The following is a 27,760-nucleotide window of genomic DNA, read 5'->3' on the forward strand; positions in this document are numbered from 1 at the left end:
AGCTAATATAGTAAAAAAAAAATCTAAAGTGCTGCTAAGGTACACAAAAGTAGATTTTGGTAGACAGAAGGTGCTCTTTGGTAACAGGGGTAAATTGGTCATCAAAAAGGAAGGAGGACCAAGTAACTCTTCATATAATTAATTGAAATGCCTTTGTTTGTATGGCATGTTTACAAATAAAGGCATTTTAATTAATTATATGAAGGTGTTCTAACAGTAACCAAACCCTATAGCATGATATTCACTGGTGTTTTAAGAAGCAGAAAGATTGGAATTGCAAACCGGTGATCTTGTAAAAGCATTGGAACTGTAAATCTGTATATTCTCTATTTTTTTTGCTGAATATTGGCTACAGTCGAAGCGTAATCTGTGACTGTTCTGTTTTTGTCTTTTTTGGGTTAGGGGGGGTTGTATGTGTGGAAAATGTTTTTGTTAATTGTCCTTTTTGAAAGTAATAAATATGTGTAAAAATGTACTTTTGGAAGTGTAGGTTTCTAGCACCAGTGAAAAGAGGACATCCAACTTTCTGAGTTAGTCAGTTTGAAAACCTCTAATGCAAAGTGTTGGAAAATGTATGTAGCTGCCTTGTAGTTTCTGGCCAATTCACCCACTGTCAAAGTACACAGATACAATAAATGTATAGCAATATGTTATAACCCAATTATGAAAAAAACAAACGTTTACAGTAAATACAGTTTCTATTCCACAGTAAGATGGTATGGATCAAAGTAGGTAAACCATGCATTCTATGTGTCAACAACAATATTCATACCTTCATTTTTTTATCATTATGGTGTTCAAAATGAATTTCTCACATTCTGGGATTTTACACAAATCTACAGAAGTCATAGTTATAACATTATGCAATTCCACAGGTTAACATTTCATCACAGTGGCACACGTGTATTGATCATTTACTGTTTGTTTCTCATTTATCAAAACTCTGAGATGAAGATGTGGATGAGAACAATGTTCCAGTGAGAGATAACGTCTCAACGTAGTTCATTGCCAACTCCAGGATGACATTCAGAGGGCCAGTGATGGGCAGAAACTTTAACCTGGATAGGAAAATAACTCTGGTTACACATTATTTTGAGAGCCCCTATACTCATGTACAGTACTGCTCAATACACTATCAATAGAATATACAGTTAACATGTTACTAATGGTCTATTGATAGTTTGTCAGAAGTATAGGGACTTTCAACTTAAACATGCAAAAGGGGCCCATTGGAATACTGTAATTTGTATTTTGTCTGAATCTCCTCATATCTGGGTTTTGTCTTCTTGTATTATCCCTTCAGATAAAATTTTTAAAAAAACACCTCTGGCTTCTGATGCAACCAGGAGGGACACAAAACAAAGTATTAGCCTATCTGAAATCCAGAGGAATTTGGGGAGGCTTGTTTAAATGAATATGTGATTGTAAGGGAGCAGACATTCCCTGTGTTTATGTTCCTGTCCAGTCTATTTCTCTCAGTGGAACCCTGGTTATATTCCAGCTTGCTTGGATATTGCCAAAGATAAATTAGGGCTGAAACTAGCATAAGAGTATTCTTACTCACTGAACTTGTTCTTCACATGTTCTTCTTCATTCTCTCTCTGTTTTGAATGACTCTGTAGCACTTGACTCCCTCTCCACTCACCCATAATCATGTCATTTTGAGAGAGCTTTACAACATCGAAAGAGAACTGGTTGTCATCGGCCAGGATGTCAAAGAAGACATCAGCAGATGTTGAGAAGGAAGCTGGGTTGGCAGGTGTTGATGGTACTCAGGAAGACAATCGGCGTTGTTCAAAGGTAGAATAAGAGGTATGCAGATTATGCTTTCAAAACCCCTTAAAGAAATGATATGGTTCACCAACTACATTCAGTTAATAACCCAGTTAGCACAATGTCCTGAGAATGATATGTTTCTTAGAGCTTGGTGAGAGCGTGGTTGTCCTATGGTTATTTTGCAGGCTTGCAGGCTTGCTAATACATATTCAGGAATTGGGGGGTGGGAACGTTGTGGTGATTTCCACGTATAGCAGAGAAATTACAAATAGGGCACTAACTGACAGAGTTAACTAGCAGGCTAACTTTAGCCAGCTAATAAAAGTTGTGAGCACCATTTCAGTTAAGACGAGCATAGTGTAAGTTAAAATCATTATTTCTGAAAAAGAGACTACCAGCCTACCTGTAAAGAGAGGAGTCTCAGCTAAACTGTGCCTATACAAAACTGTTGACACGTTGAGGGTTGAAGTTTGCCTGACTTTTGCCGTTTGATAATTCCAGTGAAACCATGTCAAATTCCAGACATCGTTAATATTTGGACATGCACACGGACATGATCAAATAGCTATATTTTGTTCTCCCTGTTATAATTTCAGCAAGCTAGCTAGCTCCAGTGCCTTCAAAAAGTATTCATACCCCTGGACTTATTAGACATTTTGTTGTGTTACAGCCTGAATTCAAGATTTATTCAAATGTTTACCCCCCCCTCACCCATCTTAGCACAATACCCCATAACATGTTTTTAGAAATGTCTGGCAATTTATTGAAAATTAAACACAGACATCTCATTTAAATAAGTATTCACACCCTTGAGTCAATAAACCTTTGGCAGAGAGCTTGCCACACTTGGATTGTGCAACATTTGTCCATTATTCTTTTCAAAATTCTTCAAGTTCTGTCAAATTGGTTGTTGATCATTGCTAGACAACCATTTTCAGGTCTTGTTATAGATTTTCAAGTAGATTTAAGTCAAAACTATAATACGGCCACTTAGGAACATTAACTTTCTTATTGGTAAGCAACTCCAGAGTAGATTTGGTCTTGTGTTTTAGGTTATTGTCCTGCTGAAAGGTGAATTCATCTCCCAGTGTCTAGTGGAAAGCAGACAACCAGGTTTTCCTCTAGGATTTATTTTACCCAGAAAAACCCCATAGTCCTTAACGGTTACAAGCATACCCATAACATGAAGCAGCCACCACTACGCTTGGAAATATGGAGAGGGGTACTCCGTAATTTGTTGAATTGGATTTGCCCCAAGCATACTGTAACACTTTGAATTCAGGACAAAAAGTGAATTGCTTTGCCACATTTTTTTTGTTATTACTTAAGTGCTTTGTTGCAAGCAGGATGCATGTTTTGAAATATTATTCTGTACAGGCTTCCTTCTTTTCACTCTGTCAATTAGGTTAGTATTGTGGAGTAACTACAATGTTGACGATCCATCTTCCGTTTTCTCCTATCACAGCTGTTTAACTCTGTTTTAAAGTCACCATTGGCCTTATGGTGAAATCCCTGAGCGGCAATGGAGTTAGGAAGGATGCCTGTATCTTTGTAGTGACTGGGTGTCCTGATACACCATCGAAAGTATAAGTAATAACTTCGCTACGCTCAAAGGGATATTCAGTGTCTGCTTTTTATTTTTTACCCATCTACCATTAATATCCCTTTGCGAGGCATTGGAAAACATCCCTGGTCTTTGTGGTTGAATCTGTGTTTGAAATTCACTGCTCGACCGAGGGAGTACAGAGACGAGTTAATCAAAAAACATGTTAAACACTATTATTGCACAGAGTCAGACCATGCAACTTATTTTGTGACTTGTTACACATTTTATCTTTAGGAACAATGGAAGGGTTGAAAATGACCAAACCCTGCACACGCAAAATGAATGTGTCTAAAACACTGGTCAAAGCCATTCATCTTGGTGCGATGGGTAGAGCTGTGTTCTAAAATGCTATCAATATCACGAAATTTGACCATTTAAAAAAAAGTTTTGTAAACAGACTAGATCAAAAATAAGCGAAATTTAACAAGTTATCAATGGTAAAAAAAAAAAAAAAGGGGGGGGGGGACATACAAAGGCAGTTTGCGCCACCTATTTTTATTTGCTGCATGGCAAGGTGGCAAAGTGTAGGGTAATCACTATTTAACACAGCTGTCATAAACCCGTCTGATTCTAAAAATCAGATTTTAAACCTACTCTCACCTTAACCACACTGCTATCCTTAGACTAACCCTAACCTTAATGTAAGGCCAAAACCTAATTTTATTTTCATGAATATGTACAATAGACAATTTTGACTTTGTGGGTGTTTTATCTAGCAGAAACCCAAGTGAGGGCTTCAGAGAAAAGCTATTTGGCTCTCAGAGGACTCGCAAATAGAACTTTGCAGCAGGTGGTTCAGATTAGCAAATATTGCCATGCTGGTGGGTGGTAATATTTACATAAAACCCAGCCCTGAATCAAAACATAAAGATGAAAATAATTTGCACATCATGTCAAAGGAAAAAACAAGTAAAGTCCAAATAAAACAAATTAGAATGCACAGGCGTGAATGAGAGAAAAACAGATGGGCTGTGAGTGTTAAACAGCATCTACAGCTCAAATCACACAGAGTGACAATGGCATCAAAATTGGCATGTGAGAGTAGAGCGCGTCAATTCACATACTGTATCGTCTTTCTTCAGTAGAAGGAGAGTCGGACCAAAATGCAGCGTGGCTATTGCGATCCATGTTTAATAAAACAACGTAAACACGAATCAATACAAAAACAATAAACGTAATGTGAAAACCGAAACAGCCTAAACTGGTGCAAACTAACACAGAGGACACTAAGGACAATGACCCACGAAACACTCAAAGAATATGGCTGCCTAAATATGGTTCCCAATCTGAGACAACGATAAACACCTGCCTCTGATTGAGAACCACTTCAGACAGCCATAGACTTAACTAGAACCCCCCACTAAGCTACAATCCCAATACAACACACCACATACAAAAACCCATGCCACACCCTGGCCTGACCAAATAAATGAAGATACACACAAAATAGTTCGAGCAGGGCGTGACAGAACCCCTCCCCCCCCCCCCCCTCCCCCCTAAGGTGCGGACTCCGGGACGCACATCAAAACAATAGGGAGGGTCCGGGTGGGCATCTGTCCATGGTGGCGGCTCCGGCGCGGGACGTGGACCCCACTCTATCAATGTCTTAGTCCCTCCTCCTCACATCCTAGGATAGTCCACCCTCACCGCCGACCATGGCCTAGTAGTCCTCACCCAGAATCCCACTGGACTGAGGGGCAGCTCGGGACTGAGGGGCAGCTCGGGACTGAGGGGCAGCTCGGGACTGAGGGGAAGCTCGGGACTGAGGGGAAGCTCGGGACTGAGGGGAAGCTCGGGACTGAGGGGAAGCTCGGGACTGAGGGGAAATTCGGGACTGAGAGGAAACCCGGCACTGAGAGGAAACCCGGCACTGAGAGGAAGCTCGGCACTGAGAGGAAGCTCAGCACTGAGAGGAAGCTCAGGCAGGTAGTTGGATCCGGCAGATCCTGGCTGACTGGCAGATCTGGAAGAGTCTGGCTGACTGGCAGATCTGGAAGAGTCTGGCTGACTGGCAGATCTGGAAGAGTCTGGTTGACTGGCAGATCTGGAAGAGTCTGGCTGACTGGCAGATCTGGAAGAGTCTGGCTGACTGGCAGATCTGGAAGAGTCTGGCTGACTGGCTGCTCTGACTGCTCCATGCTGACTGGCTGCTCCATGCTGACTGGCGGCCCTGGCTGCTCCATGCTGATTGGCAGCTCTGGCTGCTCCATGCTGACTGACATCTCTGGCTGCTCCATGCTGACTGACAGCTCTGGCTGCTCCATGCTGACTGGCTGCTCTGGCTGCTCCATGCTGACTGGCGGCTCTGGCTGCTCCATGTTGACTGGTGGCTCTGGCTGCTCCATGCTGACTGGCGGCCCTGGCTGCTCCATGCAGACTGGCGGCCCTGGCTGCTCCATGCAGACTGGCGGCTCTGGCTGCTCCATACAGACTGGCAGCTCTGGCGGCTCCTTGCAGACTGGCAGCTCTGGCGGCATCCTGCAGACTGGCAGCTCTGGCGGCATCCTGCAGACTGGCAGCTCTGGCGGCCCCTTGCAGACTGGCAGCTCCTTGCAGACTGGCAGCTCCTTGCAGACTGGCAGCTCCTTGCAGACTGGCAGCTCCATGCAGACTGGCAGCTCCATGCAGACTGGCAACTCTATGCAGACTGGAGACTCCGGCAGCGCTGTAGAGACGGAAGGCTCTGGCAACGCTAGATAGGCGGGAGACTCCGGCAGCGCTGGAGAGGAGGAAGGCTCAGGCAGTGCTGGACAGGCGAGGCGCACTGTAGGCCTGATGCGTGGTGCTGGCACTGGTGGTACTGGGCCGAGAACACGCAGGAGGAAGGAAACGTAGGAAACAACACATCCTCTTTGCTGATCCTCAACACTGGGGCCCCACAAGGGTGTGTGCTCAGCCCCCTCCTGTACTTCCTGTTCACCCATGACTGCATGGGCACGCACACCTCCAACCCAAATCATCAAGTTTACAGACGACACAACAGTAGTGGACTTGATTACCAACAACGATGAGATAACCTACAGGGAGGAGGGGAGGGCACTCGGAGTGTGGTGTCACGAAAACAACCTCTAAATGTCAACAAAAGGAGATGATCGTGGACTTCAGGAAACAGGAGAAAGAGCACCCCTCTATCCACATCGAAGGGACAGCAGTGGAGGAGGTGGAAAGTTAAGTTCCTGGGCGTACATATTACAGACAAACTGAAATGGTCCGCCGACACAGACAGGAGGCTGAAGAAATTTGGCCTGTCACCCAAAATCCTGACAAACTTTTACAGATGCACAATCGAGAGCATCCTGTCGGGCTTTATCACAGCCTGGTACGGCAACAGCACCGCCCTCAACCGCAAGGCTCTCCAGATGGTGGTGCAGTCTGCACAACGCATCACCGGGGCAAACTACAAATGTTTCCAATACAGCCATTTTAATTGAATTGAGAGACATGTTCTATACAAGTGCACAATTACATTATGCAAACTGAAATATAGTAACAATACAAATCAGTGTAGAAGTGCCAATAACACTTACAGAAAAATAAACAAATTCACAAGGATCCCTCATTCAATGCAATGGTGATGAATGGATAAGCACTTCTAAAATCCAGAGCATTTCACACAAAACTCTGACAACACCTGAATAGATCCATAGATATTTTCAATGGTATATTAATGAATCAATGCTTAATAAAGGTGAAGCTGGAGGGAGCGCAATTCAAATAAGTAATCATAAACATTATGGATATTAAACATTTAGGTACATACAAGTGTCTTATATCGGTTGAAAGCTTGAATTCTTGTTAATCTAACTGCACTGTCCGATTTACAGTTGGCTTTACAGCAAAAGCAGGCCATGCGATTGTTTGAGGACGGCACCCCACATCAAAATATTTTTCCACCGGCACAGGTTTCATAAATTCACAAATAGTGATTAAATATTCACTTATTTTTGAAAATCTTCCTCTGATTTGTCATCCAAAGGGTCCCAGATATAACATGTAGTGTTGTTTTGTTATATCAAATCCTTCTTTATATCCCAAAAAGTCTGTTTAGTTGGCACCATCGACTTAATTAATCCACTCGTTCAACATGCCAAGATAGGAATCAGAAAATCTACCCCTAAACATTGTTTTAACAATTCAAAATATGTTTATATCCAATCCTCAGACACCCTAAAATATAATTAAACTAGAATATTTCATACGGAAAGAAGTATGTTCAATAGAAAAACGATATTAGCATGTGCATGTCCTCTTTATCGCACACATACACAAATGTCCAAGTCTGTGTCCCTGTAGTAAAACTCATTATTCTTACTCGTTTTGGAAGAAACAAGCCTGAAACCTTGAGTGTTGACACCCAGTGGAAGCCATAGGAATTACATAATGGGAGCTAGATTTAATTATTTCCCTATACTTTCCAATGTAAGAGCATGGGCTCTCAAAAAAAATAATTCAGTTTGGTTTTTCTTTGGATTTTCTTCTACCATATCTATTGTGTTATAGTCTCCTACATTATTCTAACATTTCTACAAACTTTATCAAAGTGTCTTTTTTCCAATGGTACCAATTATATGCATATCCTGGCTTCAGGGCCTGAGCATAAGGCAGTTTACTTTGGACGCGTCAGGCGGCAATTGAGAAAAAAGGACCCTAGCCTGAAGAAGTTTTAAGAGGAGAGGCCAAACAAGGCATTGGACCCATCGAGGGTCTCCTGAGGTGAAAAAATAAGCCTCTTCGTGGAAGTCAAGCCTCCAAAGGGGAAGGGGGCTTGTAATTAGGCTCTAGCACTGCTGGCAGGTGGGTCCATGTGTCTTCAGGTCTGTGGGCCAAAGCCACAAAATGATTGTGTGGTTTCTGATGTGAGGGCATTGCCACAGAGGGTAACTGTAGTAGCTATAGCTCCCCACAGCAATTCAGACACAAAATGTAAACTAAGGTGACTGGAATGGAAGATAATTAGACAGATCAGAAGTGAGCCATAGCTGGTAGTTAATACATCAAAAGCAAGAGAGACCGGAATTGGAATCCCAAATGTCTTAAATATTCCATAGACTGTCAATAGGAAATATCCATCCATACATTTCAAAACAGCTTCTATATTCAACGGATGCCAAACCACAAATCCAAGGGGAGTAGTAGTCCACAATCCAGACTAAACTGTAAAAGAAAACCTGATCACTGGAAAGTAAAAGTTGTCTGGCTTAAGTCGATCACAGCTCCTTGCGTTTTGGTATAATTTACCAGCAGTACTCATTGATAACCAACCAACACTAACACTAAGAGCATCATCCATCTTTTTGGCTGTAACGCGAGGAGACCACTAATTGAGCTCCCGCCAGGGACCGAGTAACCATAAATAATTGCCATGCTTTATTTTTTATTGCTCCACTAAAGTGGGACATCCTTGATTCTCTGTTAAGGCAGTTTGGCAGAGGTAGGTATGGCACTGGGAAATATGAATTCCCCAACCGTCATTAATAATCGCCACAGGACAGGATAGAATAGTATGAATGGATATTGCTGCAGCAGCCATTGTTAGTGAGAGCAATACCTGTTGTATTAGTATCTGGTTAGGGGGTTGAAGGGAAATTAGAAAGGGGAAGAAAAAAAATCGCTGTGTGACAAATTCATTTTAATTGCAAAAAAATTCAATAAAATGCAACAAAAGCTCAAAATCCAAAGCAAAGCTGCCATGCAAATCATGAGGTAGATTGGTGAGATTAGATTATTATACTGCCTATGATCCCCACCTAGTGAACATTACACATCACAACATACATTGCCACAACACTTGAATATCACCATGTAACTTCCCCAGAACACAGAAGGTTCAGGAATGCTACTAAATAAATAAGATGATTCTTAATCACTATGATCAAATATGAGATCAGCTATTTTATGACAGCAGGGTTAAATAATGGTATTTAGAATGGTAGCCTTGGTGGGATGGGCTGCTCGTAGGTGATATACACCGCAATCTTAGCCATATAGAAATGAACAGTCCCGTAATGTATGAGCCTCATCTCCACTGTAAGCAAGAAATCCTGGGGTTCTGTCACGATGCATTGCAGTGAGATCCCTCCGCTGAGGGCCAGTCTCTGGGCACTAAAGAAGCCGCCTTGGTCTCCGGCGACGATGTCTAGCTGGATGTCGTCCTCTGGGACTGAGTTGGAGGGCCCCATGCGGAAGACATCAGCCGGCACAGAGATGTTGGTGGGGAAAGTGATGTTGTCGAAAGAGATTTTAAGGGGAGGGATAAACACGAGGGGTCCCGTATGTACTCGCAGGCTACGCGTTCACAATGGCTGCAAGGAGAAGGAAAAATTAAAAGGGGTACGAGGCACAAGGGAAAAAGAGTCAGAAATTGTGAAATTATAAAGAAGAGTTGTGTGACTGTCACAAGGTGCAAAGTGACACTTCTGGTCAGACAAAATTGTCACCAAAGATTGCCACCATCAGCTGCAGCCCATATACAAACCTGCAGTGTGATACAGCATCTCAGATGCCAGCCACATCTTAAGAAAAGGATGAGTTATAAAAGAGCAACGATAATTGATCAGAGAAAGAGCATGTAAAACAGAAATGACTCATTTCACACAGACACAGCAGGCCAGACAGTAAAGGAAAGTAAACACTATTTAATGTTTAGTTCTAGTTCTCACCCCTCTGCTGCCCAACGGAAGTTGGGTGGACACTCGAAGGACAGGCATCTGAACCCTCACTTTACATTGAAGCAGCTCTCTGTCACTACACAGCTGTGGGATCCGGCCACACACTCATTCATATCTGAACAGAAGCTCTCTGTCACAGCACTACTGTGGGATCCAGCCACACACTCATTCATATCTGAACAGAAGCTCTCTGTCACAGCACAGCTGTGGGATCCAGCCACACACTCATTCATATCTGAACAGAAGCTCTCTGTCACAGCACAGCTGTGGGATCCGGCCACACACTCATTCATATCTGACCAGAGAGAGAACTAAAAATGTTAGCAGTGTGTTTCACACACAATACTGCACATACACAGTCATGCACATCTAAATGCATCTGTATTAAATTACATCTATTACACTTCCTGTAATCGCAGGACACTGTACTTCAATGTACTGCCTCTTGGGGACATTCTTTAACAATGCACTGTCTTTACGTAAATAATTGACTGTTCTATAGAGGATGAAAGACAGTGTTTTTGTGTAACTGCGGGGAGAGAATGAAGTACCATGTTAAGGATGAATTAAGCCATTTCCTGTTGCAACAGGAAGCTGAACCTCAACACAGGGCATCCCTGTAAGGTCACAATGAGTTGTGTGGAAGGACGGTTAGCTAGAAGGTAATGCTTTTCAATCGAAGAAAGGCCTTGTTCTCGACGGGACCAAGTTTTCGCTGTAAAAAGTAAATTTTACATAGTCAGGTGTAGGCTTGTGTTCATCGGGAGCGTCTGTTGAACAATCCCATACCTGCATTTTGTTTCTAGCCTCAACCGTTCTGCTGATGTCGCTCAAAAGCCCATTTAACTCTAGGTCAGGCTTCAAGTGAGGCCTTTCTGCAATGTAGTTGGGAGGTGAGGTGAATTAATTAATTGATAATTAGTGTTATGTCTAGGGTTAGTGAACAAGTAGTCCGGGTTATGGCTAGGGTTGAGCCAAGATGTAGAGATGAAGCAAAGGGTAAGGGTTAGGGTTGAGGCTAGGATCAGGATTGAGTAGGGATGTGGCCATTAATCTGGTTCAGGGTTTGCATAAGGGTAATCTATTTCATGACGGTTGACGAGAAATTGACTACTTCTCGTCTAGACTTTATAAGAAACATTTATGTGTTGAAAATGCCTAAACACTTGTATCATCTATTTACATACACTTAAAACAGACGTACATACCCAATCAGACATGCCACTATGGGCTTCTTCACTGTACCCAAACCAAAAACAGATTTAATGCGTCGTTCAGTTATGAATAGAGCAATGTCATCATGGAATGCTCTGCCACCAGAGGTTACACAGGCAAAAATCTGGTTTTAAAAAACAGATAAAAAAAACATATTGTATCACAGTGCCTCTCCTGCTTCTGAAGATATAATCTAACTGTATATACAGTAAGAATATAAAAATGTATACACAGTGCCTTCGGAAACTATTCAGACCCATGGACTTTTTCCACATTTTGTTATGTTATATTTACCTTTATTCTAAAATGGATTAAATAAAAAAGTTAATCCTCAGCAATCTACACACAATACCCCATAATGACAAAGCGAAAACAGGTTTTTAAAAGTGTTTACACATTTAAAAAACATAAATACTTGATTTACATAAGTACCCTTTGCTACGAGACTCGAAATTGAGCTCACGTGCATCCTATTTCCATTGATCATCCTTGAGAAGTTTCTATAACATGATTGGAGTCCACCTGTGATAAATTCAATTGATTGGAAAATATTTGGAAAGGCACATATAAGGTCCCACAGTTGACAGTGCATGTCAGAGCAAAAAACCAAGCCATAAGGTCGAAGGAATTCTCTGTAGAGCTCCGAGACAAGAGTATGTCGAGGCACAGATCTGGGGAAGGGTACCAACACATTTCTGCAGCATTGAAGGTCCCCAAGAACACAGTGGCCTCCATCATTCTTAAATGGAAGATGTTTGGAACCACCAAGACTCTTCCTAGAGCTGGCTGCCTGGGCCAAACTGAACAGCAATCATGGGGGAAAGGCCTTGGTCAGGGAGATGACCGAGAACCCGATGGGCACTCTGACAGAGCTTCAGAGTTCATCTGTGGGGATGGGAGAAGCTTCCAGAAGGACAACCATCTCTGCAGCACCCCACCAATCAGGCCTTTATGGTAGAGTGCCAGACAGAAGCCACTCCTCAGTAAAAGGCACATGACAGCCCGCTTGGAGTTTGCCAAAAGGCACCAAAACACTCTCCGACCATGAGAAACAAGATGCTCTAGTCTGATGAAACCAAGATTGAACTCTTTGGCCTGAATGCCAAGCTTCGCGTCTGGAGGAAACCTGGCACCATCCCTACAGTGAAGCATGGTGGTGGCAGCATCATGCTGTCAGGATGTTTTTCAGAAGCAGGGACTGGGAGACTAGTTAGGATTGAGGGAAAGATGAACGGAGAAAAGTACAGAGAGATCCTTGAGAAAAGCATGCTCCAGAGCGCTCAGGACCTCAGACTGGGGCGAAGGTTCATTTTCCAACAGGACAATGAACCTAAGTTCACAGCCAAGACAATGCAGGAGTGGCTTCGGTACAAGTCTCTGAATGTCCTTGAGTGGCCCAGCCAGACCCCAATCTAACATCTCTGGAGAGACCTAAAAATTGCTGCTCCTCATCCAACCTGACAGAGCTTGAGAGGATCTGCAGATAAGAATGGGAGAAACTTCCCAAATACAGGTGTGCTAAGCTTGTAGCGTCATACCCAAGATAGCAAACACTTCTAAAAACCTGTTTTTGCTTTGTCATTATGGGATATTATGTGTGTATATTGATGAAGGGGAAAAAAACAATTTATTACATTTTAGAATAAGGCTGTGACCTAACACAAGTCTGAATACTTTTCGAGGCACTGTATGAATTGTCTGTAAATTGTAACTCTTGGTGACTTTCCAATATACACTGAGTATACCAAAGATTAGAAACACATTCCCAATATTGAGTTGCACCCCCCACCCTTTTGCCCTCAGAAGAGCCTCAATTCATCTGGACATGGACTTCACAAAGTGTTGAAAGCGTTCCACAGGGATGCTGGCTCCAATACTTCCCACAGTGGTGTCAAGTTGACTGGATGTCCTTTGGGTGGTTTTCTTGATACACACGGGAAACTGAGTGTGAAAAACCCAGCAGCGCTGCAGTTCTTGACACAAACCGGTGCGCCTGGCACACACTACCATACCCCTGTTCAAAGGCACTTAGATATTTTGTCTTGCCCATTCACTCTCTGAATGGCACACACACACAATCTGTCTCAATTGTCTCAAGGCTTCCTTCTTTAATGTGTACCCTCCCCTTCATCTACACTATTGAGGTGGATTTAACAAGTGACTTCAATAAGGGATCAGTCTTAGGTTCTATTATTCGAGTAAGAACTCGACGGACACTAGGAAAGCTTAAACCAAGTTTATTCTTCCCAGAGGGTCAATACAGCCGCATGAGACAAAGTCATGGTTCCACCCGTGGTAGTATACATACCCCACTTTGGATGGGAGTCTCCTCGTTATCGCCAAACATTGCATCGTTATTGCTAGGCAGGGAGCTGAGTGATATGGGCCTTAAACGGTTTCTGCCCTTATCAGTACTGCCACGTGATCGTTTCCCCTGCACTCAGCCCCTCCCAAGCTTCATTATGGCAACCCTCACGTGTCTCTTTTATAACTAATGATTAATAATAGTTAGAGCTCTAAAACCAAACCTATCAATAGCTTTCACCTAGATTCACTTGGTCAGAACTATTTTATTTTGAATGTTATTTTATTTATTTAATGTCCTTGTCTATAACTGTTCTGTACTTGGTCATGTATTTGTACATTTTATGTGGACCCCAGAAAGAGTAGCTGCTGCATGTTGCAGTAGCTAATGGGCATCCTAATAAACTAAACTAAACATTGCCTCACTTGAAGCCTGACCTAAAGTTAGTGTGCTTTTGCCTGACATCAGCAGAACGGTTAAGGCTAGAAACAAAATTCAGGTATGGGATTGTTCAATAGACACTCTTGATGAACGCAAGCCAACATCTCACCATGTGAAATTAACTCTTCACTGAGAAAACTTGGCCCCACAGAGAACAAGGCCTTTCTTCCATAGATAGAAAAAAGCATTGCCTATAGCCCTCACATAACCATGCTTACTGTGGCAACAGGAAATGGCTTAATTCGTCCTCAACATGGTGCTTCATTCTCTCCCTGCAATTACACAAAAACATTGTATTCCATCCTTTGTAGAACGATCAATTATTCACGTAAAGTGCATTGTTAAATAGTGTCCCCTAGAGGCAGTACATTGAAGTACAGCTTCCTGTGATTACAGGAAGTAACATAATTGAGGGTCATATGGGTGGTTTCAAAAGGTTAAAAAGATTGATCCTTCCCAGATTTTACATATTTGTGACCGGGGACCGTCATGACCCGAAATTTGAAGTCAATCGACCCAAAGTATTTTTTGATCTCCATTGGACACAATAATCTTGCAGTTCTAGAAGCTTAAAGGCTTGTTAAAATGAATTCTGAAGAGGGTATTGGTCTTTTTTTTTAGATGGATTGTCTGTGTTTGTCTGTCTGTCTGTCTTTCTGTCTGCCTACCTGCCTGCGTCTGTCTGTCTGCATCTGTCTCTCTGTTTTCCTGCTTGCCTCTCTGTTTGCCTGTCTTTGCCTGAGTTTTTCACCAATTTACCCATTGCAGCTGTATCACCAACTTTTTTTGCCTTGAATGCAATGCATTGACTTATGCGTCAATGTCCTTGACACATATTTATGAGTGAATATCCTGTCTGTGGAGGTTGGAGGGAGAGAGAGATAGGAAGAGGGGGAGGGAGAGAAAGAATGAGGGAGAGATAGTGGAGGGAGGAGAGCGAGAAGAGGGAGAGAGAAGGGGAAGAGGGAGGGAGGGGGAGAGAGAAAGGGAGAGGGTGAAGGAGGGAGGGGGAAGAGAGAGGAGGGAGGGGAGAGAGTATGCATGTCTGTCTGCCTGCCGGTCTATCTGTCTGTCTGTCTGCCTGTCTTCCTGTGTTTCTGTCTGTGTGTCTTGTCTGTCTGCCTACCTGTCTGTGTGTCTGTCTTTCCGCCTCTCTGTCTGGGAGGAGGAAGTGAGAGAAGAGGGAGAGAGAGAAGGGGGAGAGTGAGGAAAGGGGATAGAGAAAGGGAGAGGGGGAAGTAGGAATGGGGAGAGAGAGGAAAGAAGGGAGATAGAGGGAGACAAAGAAAGAGAGAGAGGCAGAAGAGAGGGTGGAGAGAGGGGGAGAGGTTTGACGTGGTAAAAGAAGGGGGAGGGAGAGAGAAGAGAAGAGAAAGGGGGATAAATATGAGGTTGAGAGAAAGAGGGGGGCATGGAGAAGGAGGTGGGAGAGAGAAGAGAGATGGGGAGAAGGGTGAATTAGAGGAAAGAGAGAGCAATGTCTGTCTATTTGTGAGTCTCATCTTTTCATATTTTCCCATTGACTGGAATGTATTGGCATAAGCTTCAATTGGTTGTCACTCATATTTTCCCCACTGACTGCTATGTATTGACATAAGTGTCAAAGTTGTCCTGGTACATGTGGATTAGTGATGTGTGGGTTGACTCATATCATATTGTGTGGATGAAGGGCGGTGAGTGGCAGGCGGGTTGAACAATACCTTAAAAAATCCATACATTTATCATTATTGTGCAATTTATATCTATAGGATACAATGAGGTTTTTCCTTCATTATTTTAGGTAATCTGGCATTAGTGTGTATGCCTAATATTTAGGGCCTATAACTGTAGCCTACACGCCAATCATCAAATGCTTTTGGGACACAGACACCTCACTGATTTTAGTCTTCTAACAAGATAATGTTTTTTCATGTCATTTGCACATTAACTAAACCATGCCCCTAATGAGGTCAGAATCAAATCAAATGTTATTTGTCACATACACATGGTTAGCAGATGTTAATGCGAGTGTAGCGAAAAGCTTGTGCTTCTAGTTCCGACAATGCAGTAATAACCAACGAGTAATCTAACCTAACAATTTCACAACAACTACCATATACACACAAGTGTAAAGGGATGAAAAATATGTACATAACGATATATGAATGAGTGATGGTACAGAACGGCATAGAGAAGATGCAGTAGATGGTATTGAGTACAGTATATACATATGAGATGAGTAATGTAGGGTATGTAAACATATAAAAGTGGCATTGTTTAAAGTGGCTAGTGATACATGTATTACATAAAGATGGCAAGATGCAGTAGATGGTATAGAGTACTGTATATACTTATGAGATGAGTAATGTAGGGTATGTAAACATTATATTAAGTGGCATTGTTTAAAGTGTCTAGTGATACATTTTTTACATACATTTTTCCAATATTAAAGTGGCTAAAGTTGAGTCAGTATGTTGGTAGCAGCCACTCAATATTAGTAGTGGCTGTTTAACAGTCTGATGGCCTTGAGATAAAAGCTGTTTTTCAGTCTCTCGGTCCCTGCTTTGATGCACCTGTACTGACCTCGCCTTCTGGATGATAGCAGGGTGAACAGGTAGTGGCTCGGGTGGTTGTTGTCCTTGATGATCTTTATGGCCTTTCTGTGACATCGGGTGGTGTAGGTGTCCTGGAGGGCAGGTAGTTTGCCCCCGGTGATGCGTTGTGCAGACCTCACTAACCTCTGGAGAGCCTTACGGTTGTGGGCGGAGCAGTTGCCGTACCAGGCGGTGATACAGCCCGACAGGATGCTGATTGTGCACCTGTAAAAGTTTGTGAGTGATTTTGGTGACAAGCTGAATTTCTTCAGCATCCTGAGGTTGAAGAGGTGCTGCTGCGCGTTCTTCAACACGCTGTCTGTGTGGGTGGACCAATTCAGTTTGTCAGTGATGTGTACGCCGAGGAATTTAAAACTTACTACCCTCTCCACTACTGTCCCGTCAATGTGGATAGAGGGGTGCTCTCTCTGATTATCTCCTTTGTTTTGTTGACGTTGAGTGTGAGGTTATTTTCCGGACACCACACTCCGAGGGCCCTCACCTCCTCCTTGTAGGCCGTCTCGTTGTTGTTGGTAATCAAGCCTACCACTGCATCTGCAAACTTGATTATTGAGTTGAAGGCGTGCATGGCCACGCAGTCATGGGTGAACAGGGAGTACAGGAGAGGGCTCAGAACGCACCCTTGTGGGTCCCCAGTGTTGAGGATCAGCGGGGTGGAGATGTTGTTACCTACCCTCATCACCTGGGGGCGGCTCGTCAGGAAGTCCAGTCGCACAGGGCGGGGTCGAGAGCTTGATGCTGAGTTTGGAGGGTACTATGGTGTTAAATGCTGAGCTGTAGTCGATGAACAGCATTCTCACGTAGGTATTCCTCTTGTCCAGATGGGTTAGGGCAGTGTGCAGTGTGGTTGCGTCGTCTGTGGACCTATTGGGGCGGTGAGCAAATTGGAGTGGGTCTAGGGTGTCAGGTAGGGTGGAGGTGATATGGTCCTTGACTAGTCTCCCAAAGCACTTCATGATGATTGAAGTGAGTGCTACGGTGCAGTAGTCATTTAGCTCAGTTACCTTAGCTTTCTTGGGAACAGGAACAATGGTGGCCCTCTTGAAGCATGTGGGAACAGCAGACTGGGATAAGGATTGATTGAATATGTCCGTAAACACACCAGCCAGCTGGTCTGTGCATGCTCTGAGGACGCGGCTGGGGGTGCCGTCTGGGCCTGCAGCCTTGCGAGGGTTAGCACGTTTAAATGTTTTACTCACGTCGGCTGCAGTGAAGGAGAGTCTGCAGGTTTTGGTAGCGGGCCGTGTCAGTGGCACTGTATTGTCCTCAACGTGAGCAAAGAAGTTGTTTAGTCTGTCTGGGAGCAAGACATCCTGGTCCACAACGGGGCTGGTTTTCTTTTTGTAGTCCGTGATTGACTGTAAACCCTGCCACATACCTTGTGTCTGAGCCATTGAATTGTGACTCTACTTTGTCTCTATACTGACGCTTAGCTTGTTTGATTGCCTTGAGGAGGGAATAGCTACACTGTTTGTTTTCGGTCATGTTTCCGGTCACCTTGTCCTGGTTAAAAGCAGTGGTTCGCGCCTTCAGTTTCACACGAATGCTGCCATCAATCCACAGTTTCTGGTTTGGGAATGTTTTAACAGTTGCTGTGGGTACGACATCGCCGATGCACTTGCTAATAAACTCGCTCACCGAATCAGCATATTCATCAATGTTGTTGTTTGACACAATGCGGAACATATCCCAATCCACGTGATCGAAGCAATCTTGAAGCATGGAATCAGATTGGTCGGACCAGCGTTGAACAGACCTGAGCGCGGGAGCTTCCTGTTTTAGTCTCTGTCTATAGGCAGGGAGCAACAAAATGGAGTCATGGTCAGCTTTTCCAAAAGGAGGGCAGGGAGGGCCTTATATGCGTCGCGGAAGTTCTCCACCCCTCCCGATCCATGTGTAACAAGCAGGCATATCTTGCCAGTCCACTAGGGACTTTTGTCTCATGTAAGTGTGTATGTGTATTCTGTGTTATTATTTAGTTAGTTAGTTAGTAAATAAACAATTAAATCAATTTGTGTAGCACTGAATAATCAGAAAGGCTGGGGTTCTTGTGGATTCAAGAGGTCTACAACGTTCAGAGGTTATGATTAATAAGTGACTGTTATTGATGTACGAGATATCTATATATCTTTAGAGTTTAATTCAGGAGATGGTACCTCGTTAAACAACTTTTCCCGTGGTTCCCCAAATTCCTAATGAGTTAATTGTTATATTATTAATTTAATTGAGTAACAATTAAACATAGTTAGTTTATTTGATAAATAACAGTCATCAGATTAATAGTCACGTCACGACACACTTCAGCACTCTGTAGTCCCGTTCTGTGAGCTTGTGTGACCTACCACTTCGCGGCTGAGCCGTTGTTGCTCCTAGACATTCCCACTTCACGAAAACAGCACTTACAGTTGCCCGGGGGGAGCTCGAACTGACGTGTTGGAAAGGTGGTATCCTATGACGGTGCCATGTTGAAAGTCACTGAGCTCTTGAGTAAGGCCATTCTACTGCCAATGTTTGTCTATGGGGATTGCATGGCTGTGTGCTCAATTTTATACACCTGTCAGTATCGGGTGTGGTTGAAATAGCCGAATCTGCTAATTTGAAGTGGTGTCCACATACTTTTGTATATATAGTGTACAAAAGTAGCTTGAAAGGGCAGCTCGAACGTAGGCAAACTTTTGGGTGAAGAAATATGATTAATTTATTTCAACATCTTGAGAGAATGTGAATGCACAGTTAGCACCTCTACAGAAGGTATCTTTATCAGCATCATAAAAGCTGATAGTATTTAAACCACATAAAATATGCATCCAATTCGAACGGAAATCCTATCAGAAACATGTTGAGTAGTTTTCACAGCTTTCTATTTCATTACAACTGGTAAAACTGATTTTAGGACATTTTTAACAGCCATTTTTTGTTATTACTTTTTCTTGCCAGGTTCCTGAATGTCTTTGCTCTGCGAAAGAAACAGAGAAACTTTACCAATGTCAACTAGATTCGAAACATTCTATTGGTCTATGACATTATCTCTCGTGAGCAATGGTTTATATAGTCTTCTATGGCAACGTATAATGGCAGAAGAGAAGTTGAATGCATCTTATTATTGTCACGTTCTGACCTTTATTTTCCTTTGTTTTGTCTTTATTTAGTATGGTCAGGGCGTGAGTTGGGGTGGGCAGTCTATGTTTTGTGTTTCTATGTTTAGGTTTCTGTTTCGGCCTAGTATGGTTCTCAATCAGAGGCAGGTGTCGTTAGTTGTCTCTGATTGAGAATCATACTTAGGTAGCCTGGGTTTCACTGTTGGTTTGTGAGTGTTTGTTTCCGTGTCTGTCACCACACGGGAATGTTTCGGTTTGGTTTTCGGTCATATTTATTGTTTTGTATTTCTTAGTGTTCAGTTTATGTTTTATAATAAACAATATGGACACTTACCACGCTGCATTTTGGTCCGATCCCTGCTACACCTCCTCTTCAGACGAAGAGGAGGAAATCTGCCGTTAGAATTATAGACAAGTTGACAAAGAAATAGCCTACCAAAATGTAGAAAATTATACGTAGAAAAACATCTAAATCAGGCAACAAAGCAATATTGCACCCCAGGCCTCAGATTTTTAGTCGGGGGTTGCAGATGGGTTATTAGCAATTGCGGACAGGTGTGGGTAAATAAACAGCTAACCACTAATGTGCATGTCTCATTGCTTGACTGTATTCTAGCCTGTGATGAGTCACATGTTCTATATGTACTCTCCAATTCTGAAAATCCCTCCTGCACTGACTGAGATACCTGAATGTGAACAGCTAGATACTCTCTAACTACTATACCTGACATATAGAGATTGTGAGGACTTTCTGTTTCCTAGGCTGGTATGGGGGGATATCAGTATCTAACAAGGGCATCCTCAGGAGGTGAGGATATGAACCTGGGGTCCAAGCTCTGTGGGCTGCAGTGCATGGGGCACATTCACCACTCTCTTGAACCAATCTTATCAAACGAGTTTGAAACTTTACAACAATAAGATATGTTTCAATATGAACATCCACACATGGCCTGTCTTCCCTATAGGCCTATATTAAAATACAAAATGCAAACAATACCTTTGTTGTTCGTCTTATGTCAATCACCCGCTGAAGTTTATAGTTTACCCACCTTTTTTTTTTACCATCACTGATAAGTATGCAGAATCGTAAGTAATATTCAAATAATTAACGCAAATGTGATAATATGATCAACTGTGTGCTCCATTGATGCGTGTTTGTGCGGAGCTTGATTAGTCATAACTAGAAATAGAAATGTGAACGTTACATAATTTGAGAAAAGAGATCTATGTAATGAGTTGATGATTTTATGCAATTCATCATTACAACTGACTGAACAGTCGCTTATGCTACGTGTCAGTGTGAATCGTTTCTCATATTTCTTCCCTATCAGGGGAATAACAGTACAATTGTATAGCTAATAGGCTATATTTTTTTAGATAAACTGAGGTGAACGAACCTATAGCAGCCAATCTCAGAACCTAGAACCAAATATTGTTCGCACTAGTCTGTTAGACTAATGGTTCACAAAACGTTTTTTTGTCTAGGACACCATTTGGAGACAGCCACATGGGTCATTCTGGCCTACCATTTAGGACTGAGACACTTTGGGTTCTGGAGCACCATTTGGTAAGCACTGCTGTACCACTAGGTTACCTTGAGCCCCAGCAGCAGGCTTGTTGTGCTGACACTGCTTTCCCAGGTCTGGGGCCAGCTCACAGCCATTACCCATGCTAGCAGACATCAGGCCCAGCAGACAGCAGTCACAACACATCTGGGAGATGGGGAAGAGAAAGGGCATGTATCTAAAATGTTACTTACACAGTATGTATCTCAAAATGCCAGTACATGTACAGTAGACACGTATGCATTAAAGCATAACTGAATTTGACAACCTATTTCAATCATTGAAAACGGCACTTGACATCTGAACTCGAGAACCAACTTCTATTGTTGAAAACTACAAGTGACATCGACATCAGTCAGAAACATTTATTCCAGTCACAAAATTGACTAAAAGGTGCAAGTAGGTTAATTTTAGTCATAAAGTAGTATCTTCCAAAACTGAGTTTTGTGAGATTTGAGTACAAGAGTTTGTCAGGACTTACTTGAGGGTTAGGTTTGATTTCGACAATGCCCACTAATACAGGAAAAACAGCCCACTTGCCCACTAACACAGGATAAACAGCTGCGGTGATTGCGCTCTATCAGATTGTACCACAGAACACACAGACAGTGAGACAGACCTGCCCAGCAGCGCAGCAGATCGGACTTTGTTAACATAATGCAAGAGGTCACACATTTATTTTGGAGAAATACTGCACCAAACACCTAAGCTAAAATTGTGCAACTAAAGCCTCCTCTGCAAAAAAACGTCAACATTTATTATTGAGTTCTTGTTTAATCTTAGATTCATTCGGACTATTTTGAGGATGTGATACTGGTTTTGTTCCTATGGTGTTTCATGGGGAACAAACATAAGTAGCTACCACATCGAACCACACCCCCAAGATTGAAATCACGAGCAACAGGAAAACATGGGAAATCGATGCGTTCAGTCGCTCATTAAAAGGGTAGACTCAGAGACAAGTGAGTGAGGATGGAAGAAAAAGCTGTATTGGTATATGTTGTAGAGGAAGAGGTGCTACAGTAAGTAAACAAGGAGGAAGGTGATTGAGAGAGAGTTCCAATACACAGTCACACACCTTGGTAGTCTTTGTTTCACTGGGGTCCCCATGGGTAAAAGGTACCACACAGGCCCCCTGTTCTTTGGCCAGGTTGATGCCGCTGGTACACAATTTGTCCCCTACTACAGCCGAACAACACTGCTCCTGAGCTATCCTGTTAGACCACAGAAAAGTGAAGAGCAGAACAATTCAGGTGGTGTGAGGAGAGGAAAGGATGCTGTCTTCAGTCAGAAAAAGGCCGTACCATGTGTGCTCTAGGTGTCTTCCCCACTGCAATTTTCACCTCCTACCACAGAGCTTTTTACAGGCACCCAGCAGCCCAGTGGTCCCTTAGGAGGGCTCCATGGCGACAATTAGGTCCTGTACATGGGGCCTATGTGGCAATCTGCCCAACTGGGTTGAGGGTTGTGGGGGGTTGTAGGGGAGTGGGTGGTAGTGGGAGGTAATAGAGGAAGAGTGATGGGGGTTGGCAGGGGGAGTGGTTGGGGTTGAGTTATTTTAATGACGCCATCATCTCTCAACAGGCATACAACTACGCCTCTGTGCATCCCATTATGAATGCAGTAACAATGCCCAATAAAGTATTAGCACTATAACATCTAATTATCTAACCATTCCTGGACTGTCCTAGATTTCTTCATGTACTTCCCTACCAACAAGGGCCTCTGATAAACTGGGTCACACAGGTTGCAGGCACATACATACTGTCCTCCTGAAAACAAGGTGTTACTTTTACCTACCTGCAGATGTGAGAGGCAGCGATTAGAGGGAGGACTGTACAGTCTTGTTCACCCAGAGCTTGGCCCCTCCCATCCTGACAGCAGTCCTTCAACGTGGGCCAATGGTACTCTGGGTGCTCTGGCCAAGTTTATGTGGGGTGAGAACATGGTGAGAAAGGTTTTGACAAATGAGGTGGAGGGGAGGTAAATAAACAGCAATTAATTATATAGCTAAGCCTAGTCAGCAAATGTAGACTATATACAAGGCATACCTGAACATACTTTTCTACATATACAAAATAATCTAGGTCCATTTCATAATTCAAAAGGTGTAACCTGTCACGGTTTCGATGAGTAGTGGGTGGAGAAGTCAGGCGCAGAGAGCAGGGTAGTTCACAAGATGTGGATTTTTATTTTCCCCCCAAAAAACAGAGAGACGGTCACGCCACACACACAAGGGCGCGTAAAGACCCAGTCCAAACAAACAGGACGAAACTGACCGGAAAAATAAATACCATAAAATAATCACACACCATAAACAGAAAAACAAGCCCGCACAAAAGCCGGCGGGCCTACTGGGTTTAAATAGCCCACAATCAAAACCTAAACACAAAACGGGTGCAACTAATCAGACACAACTAAATGAAACAGAAAAGGGGATTGGTGGCAGCTAGTAGGCCGGCGACGACGACCGCCACCCGAACAGGAAGAGGCACCCTCTTCGGCGGGATTCATGACAGTACCCCCCCCCCCCCCCCCCCCCCCACCCTGGCCTCGAGGGCGACCCGGAGGGCGAGGCACAGGGCGATCCGGGTGGAGGCGGTGGAAGTCCCTCAAGAGGGAAGGATCCAAAATGTCCCCCACCGGTACCCAGCACCTCTCCCCCGGACCGTACCCCTCCCAGTCCACGAGGTACTGCAGGCCCCTCACCCGGCGTCTCGAGTCCAGAATAGCTCGTACTGTGTATACCGGGGACCCCTCGATGTCCAGAGGGGGCGGAGGGACCTCCAGCACCTCACCTTCTTGTTGGGGACCAGCTACCACCGGCCTGAGGAGAGACACATGAAACGAGGGGTTAATGCGATAGTAAGAGGGAAGTTGCAATCTTTAACACACCTCGTTTATCCTCCTCAGGACTTTAAATGGCCCCACACACTGCGGCCCCAGCTTCCGGCAGGGCAGGCGGAGGGGCAGGTTTCGGGTCGAGAGCCAGATCCTGTCCCCTGGTGCGAACACAGGGGCCTCACTGCGGTGGCGGTCAGCGCTCTTCTTCTGCCGTCCACCGGCCTGCTTGAGAGAGCCCTGGACTGCCCGCCAGGTCTTCCTAGAGCGCTGTACCCACTCCTCCACTGAAGGAGCTTCGGTCTGACTCTGATGCCATGGAGCCAGGACCGGCTGGTAGCCCAGAATGCATTGGAATGGCAACATGTTCGTGGAAGAGTGACGGAGTGAGTTCTGGGCCAACTCCGCCCATGGGACGTACCTCGCCCATTCTCCTGGCCGGTCTTGGCAATACGACCTCAGAAACCTACCCACTTCCTGGTTCACTCTCTCCACCTGCCCATTACTCTCGGGGTGATAACCAGAGGTCAGGCTGACCGAGACCCCCAGTCGCTCCATAAACGCCCTCCAAACCCGGGACGTGAACTGGGGACCTCGATCAGATACGATGTCCTCCGGCACCTCGTAGTGCCGGAAGACGTGGGTAATTAGAGCCTCCGCAGTCTGTAGGGCCGTAGGGAGACCAGGCAATGGAAGGAGACGGCAGGACTTAGAGAACCGATCCACAACGACCAGAATGGTAGTGTTCCCCTGAGATGGGGGAAGATCAGTAAGAAAGTCCACCGATAGATGAGACCAGGGCCGTTGTGGAACCGGGAGGGGCTGTAACTTCCCTCTAGACAGGTGCCTAGCAGCCTTACTCTGGGCGTACACCGAACAGGAGGAGACATAGAGACTCACGTCCTTGGCTAAGGTGGACCACCAGTATTTCCCCCTAAGACCCCGCACTGTCCTCGCAATCCCCGGATGACCTGAAGAAGGTAGTGTGTGAGCCCACCGAATCAATTGATCATGGACACCGCGGCACGTACCTGAGACCGGTCGGAAACTGTGAAGGTGCAGGTTCCAACCGCAACGCCCGCTCAATGTCCACGTCTACCTCCCATACCACCGGAGCCACCAGCCTAGAGGCTGGAAGGATGGGGGTAGGATCGATGGACCGGTCCTCAGTGTCATAGAGACGGGACAGCGCGTCGGCCTTAGTGTTAAGGGAACCTGGTCTATAAGAGATCGTAAATCTAAATCGTGTAAAGAACATGGCCCACCTAGCCTGACGCGGATTCAGTCTCCTCGCTGCCCGGATATACTCCAGATTGCGGTGGTCAGTCCAGATGAGAAAAGGGTGCTTAGCCCCCTCAAGTCAGTGTCTCCACACCTTCAGGGCTTTTACCACAGCCAGCAACTCCCGGTCCCCCACATCATAGTTCCGCTCCGCCGGACCCACCTTCTTAGAAAAGAAAGCACTTCGGTGGCGTACCCGAGCGCTGTGACAGCACGGCTCCAACCCCAGCCTCGGACGCTTCCACCTCCACTATGAATGCTAACGAAGGGTCCGGATGCGCCAACACGGGCGAGTCAGTAAACAGCGCCTTCAACTGGTTGAAAGCTCCATCTGCCTCGGCCGACCACCGTAGACGCATCGGCCCCCCCTTCAGCAGTGAGGTAATAGGTGCCGCCAATTGGCCAAAATCCCGGATAAACCTCCGGTAGTAATTGGCAAACCCTAAAAACCGCTGCACCTCCTTTAGCGTGGTCGGAGTCGGCCAATTACGCACAGCGTTAACGCGGTCACACTCCATCACCACCCCCGAGGTGGAAATGCGATAACCCAGGAAGGAAACGGCTCGTTTGGAGAATACACATTTCTCAGCCTTGACGAATAGGTCATGCTCCAGCAGTCACCCAAGTACCTTGCGTACTAGGGAGACATGCGAGACGCGTGTGGCAGAATAGATCAAGATGTCATCAATGTATACCACCACACCCTGCCCGTGCAAGTCCCTGAGAATCTCATCTACAAAGGATTGAAAGACGGCTGGAGCATTCTTTAACCCATACGGCATGACGAGGTACTCATAGTGGCCTGATGTGGTACTAAACGCTGTTTTCCACTTGTCTCCCTCCCGAACACGCACCAGATTATACGCGCTCCTGAGGTCCAGTTTTGTGAAAACCGCGCTCCGTGGAATGATTCCACCACCATATCGATGAGAGGTAGCGGATAACTAAATCCCACTGTGATCGAATTTCTATCCTCGATGATCAATGCACGGACGCAGTCCTCCCTCCCTTTTCTTCACAAAAAAGAAACTTGAGGAGACGGGTGACATGGAGGGCCGAATGTACCCCTGTCTCAGAGATTCCGTGACATATGTCTCCATAGCCAACGTCTCCTCCTGTGACAATGGGTACACGTGACTCCTGGGAAGTGCAGCGTTCTCCTGGAGGTTTATCACGCAATCCCCCCGTCGATGGGGTGGTAATTTGGTCGCCTTCTTTTTACAAAAAGCGATAGCCAAATCTGCATATTCTGGGGGAATGCGTACAGTGGAAACCTGGTCTGGACTCTCCACCGACGTGGCACCGATGGAAACTCCTAAACACCTACCTGAACACTCCTCTGACCACCCCTGAAGAGCCCTGTCTCCAGGAAATGAGGGGATTGTGAATAGCCAGCCAGGAAATCCCCAACACCACTGGAAACGCAGGTGAATCAATAAGGTAGAAACTGATTCGCTCCCTATGATCCCCCTGCGTTACCATGTCCAGCGGAATCGTGGCCTCCCTGACCAGCCCTGACCCTAACAGTCGGCTACCTAAGGAGTGCACGGGGGAAAGGTGGGTCTATCTGCACCAACGGAATACCCAACTTACGGGCGAGTCCTCGATCCATAAAACTCTCAGCTGCGCCTGAATCGACGAGCGCCTTATGCTGGAGAGAGGGAAAAAACACAGGGAAAAAAATAAAATAAAAACATGTGACCAACAAGGAGCTCTGGGTGAGTTTGGTGCCTACTCACCTGGGGTGGCCGAGAAGTGTTCCGCCTGCCATATCAACTCCCAGACGGACTCCTCCAGCACCAGTGCGAAGTGTGTCCTCTCCGGCCGCAGTAGGTGCCACCTCCTCTGGTCCCTCTAGGTGCAGCTCCTCCCAACTCCATCGGAGTTGGAGCCGGAGGGCTGGGAGGTGGAATTGACAGGACCCCCTCTGAACGCCCGCGGGCAGCTAGCAGGTTGTCCAGTCGGATCGACATGTCTATAAGCTCGTCGAGGGAGAGTGTGGTGTCCCGACAAGCTAGCTCCCTGCGGACGTCCTCCCGGAGGCTGCATCGGTAGTGGTCCATCAGAGCCCTGTCATTCCACCCCGCACCAGCAGCCAAGGTCTGGAACTCCAAGGCGAAGTCCACTGGCTCCAGGTCATCTATAAGTCTTTGCTAGGTAAAGCCCCGCATTATCTCAGCTCACTGGTCACCATAGCAGCACCCACCCGTATCACGCACTCCAGCAGGTATATCAGCAAGTATATATACCAAAGCCAACACCTGCTTTGGCCGCCTTTCCTTCCAGTTCTCTACTGCCAATGACTGGAACGAAAAGCAAAAATCACTGTTGGAGACTTATATCTCCCTCACTAACTTTAAGCATCTGAGC

At 45.0% G+C, this 27,760-nt stretch overlaps 1 pseudogene; it reads right to left on the reverse strand.

The window, feature by feature from the left end:
* Positions 1-935: 935 nt before the first annotated feature.
* LOC149978076 (uncharacterized) lies at positions 936-27,453 on the reverse strand (annotated as a pseudogene).
* Between the last annotated feature and the right edge of the window lie 307 nt (positions 27,454-27,760).

This window comes from Oncorhynchus mykiss, chromosome 15 (assembly GCF_057628025.1).
Source record: "Oncorhynchus mykiss isolate SJ-2025 chromosome 15, ASM5762802v1, whole genome shotgun sequence".
In the NCBI taxonomy this organism is placed as follows: domain Eukaryota; kingdom Metazoa; phylum Chordata; class Actinopteri; order Salmoniformes; family Salmonidae; genus Oncorhynchus; species Oncorhynchus mykiss.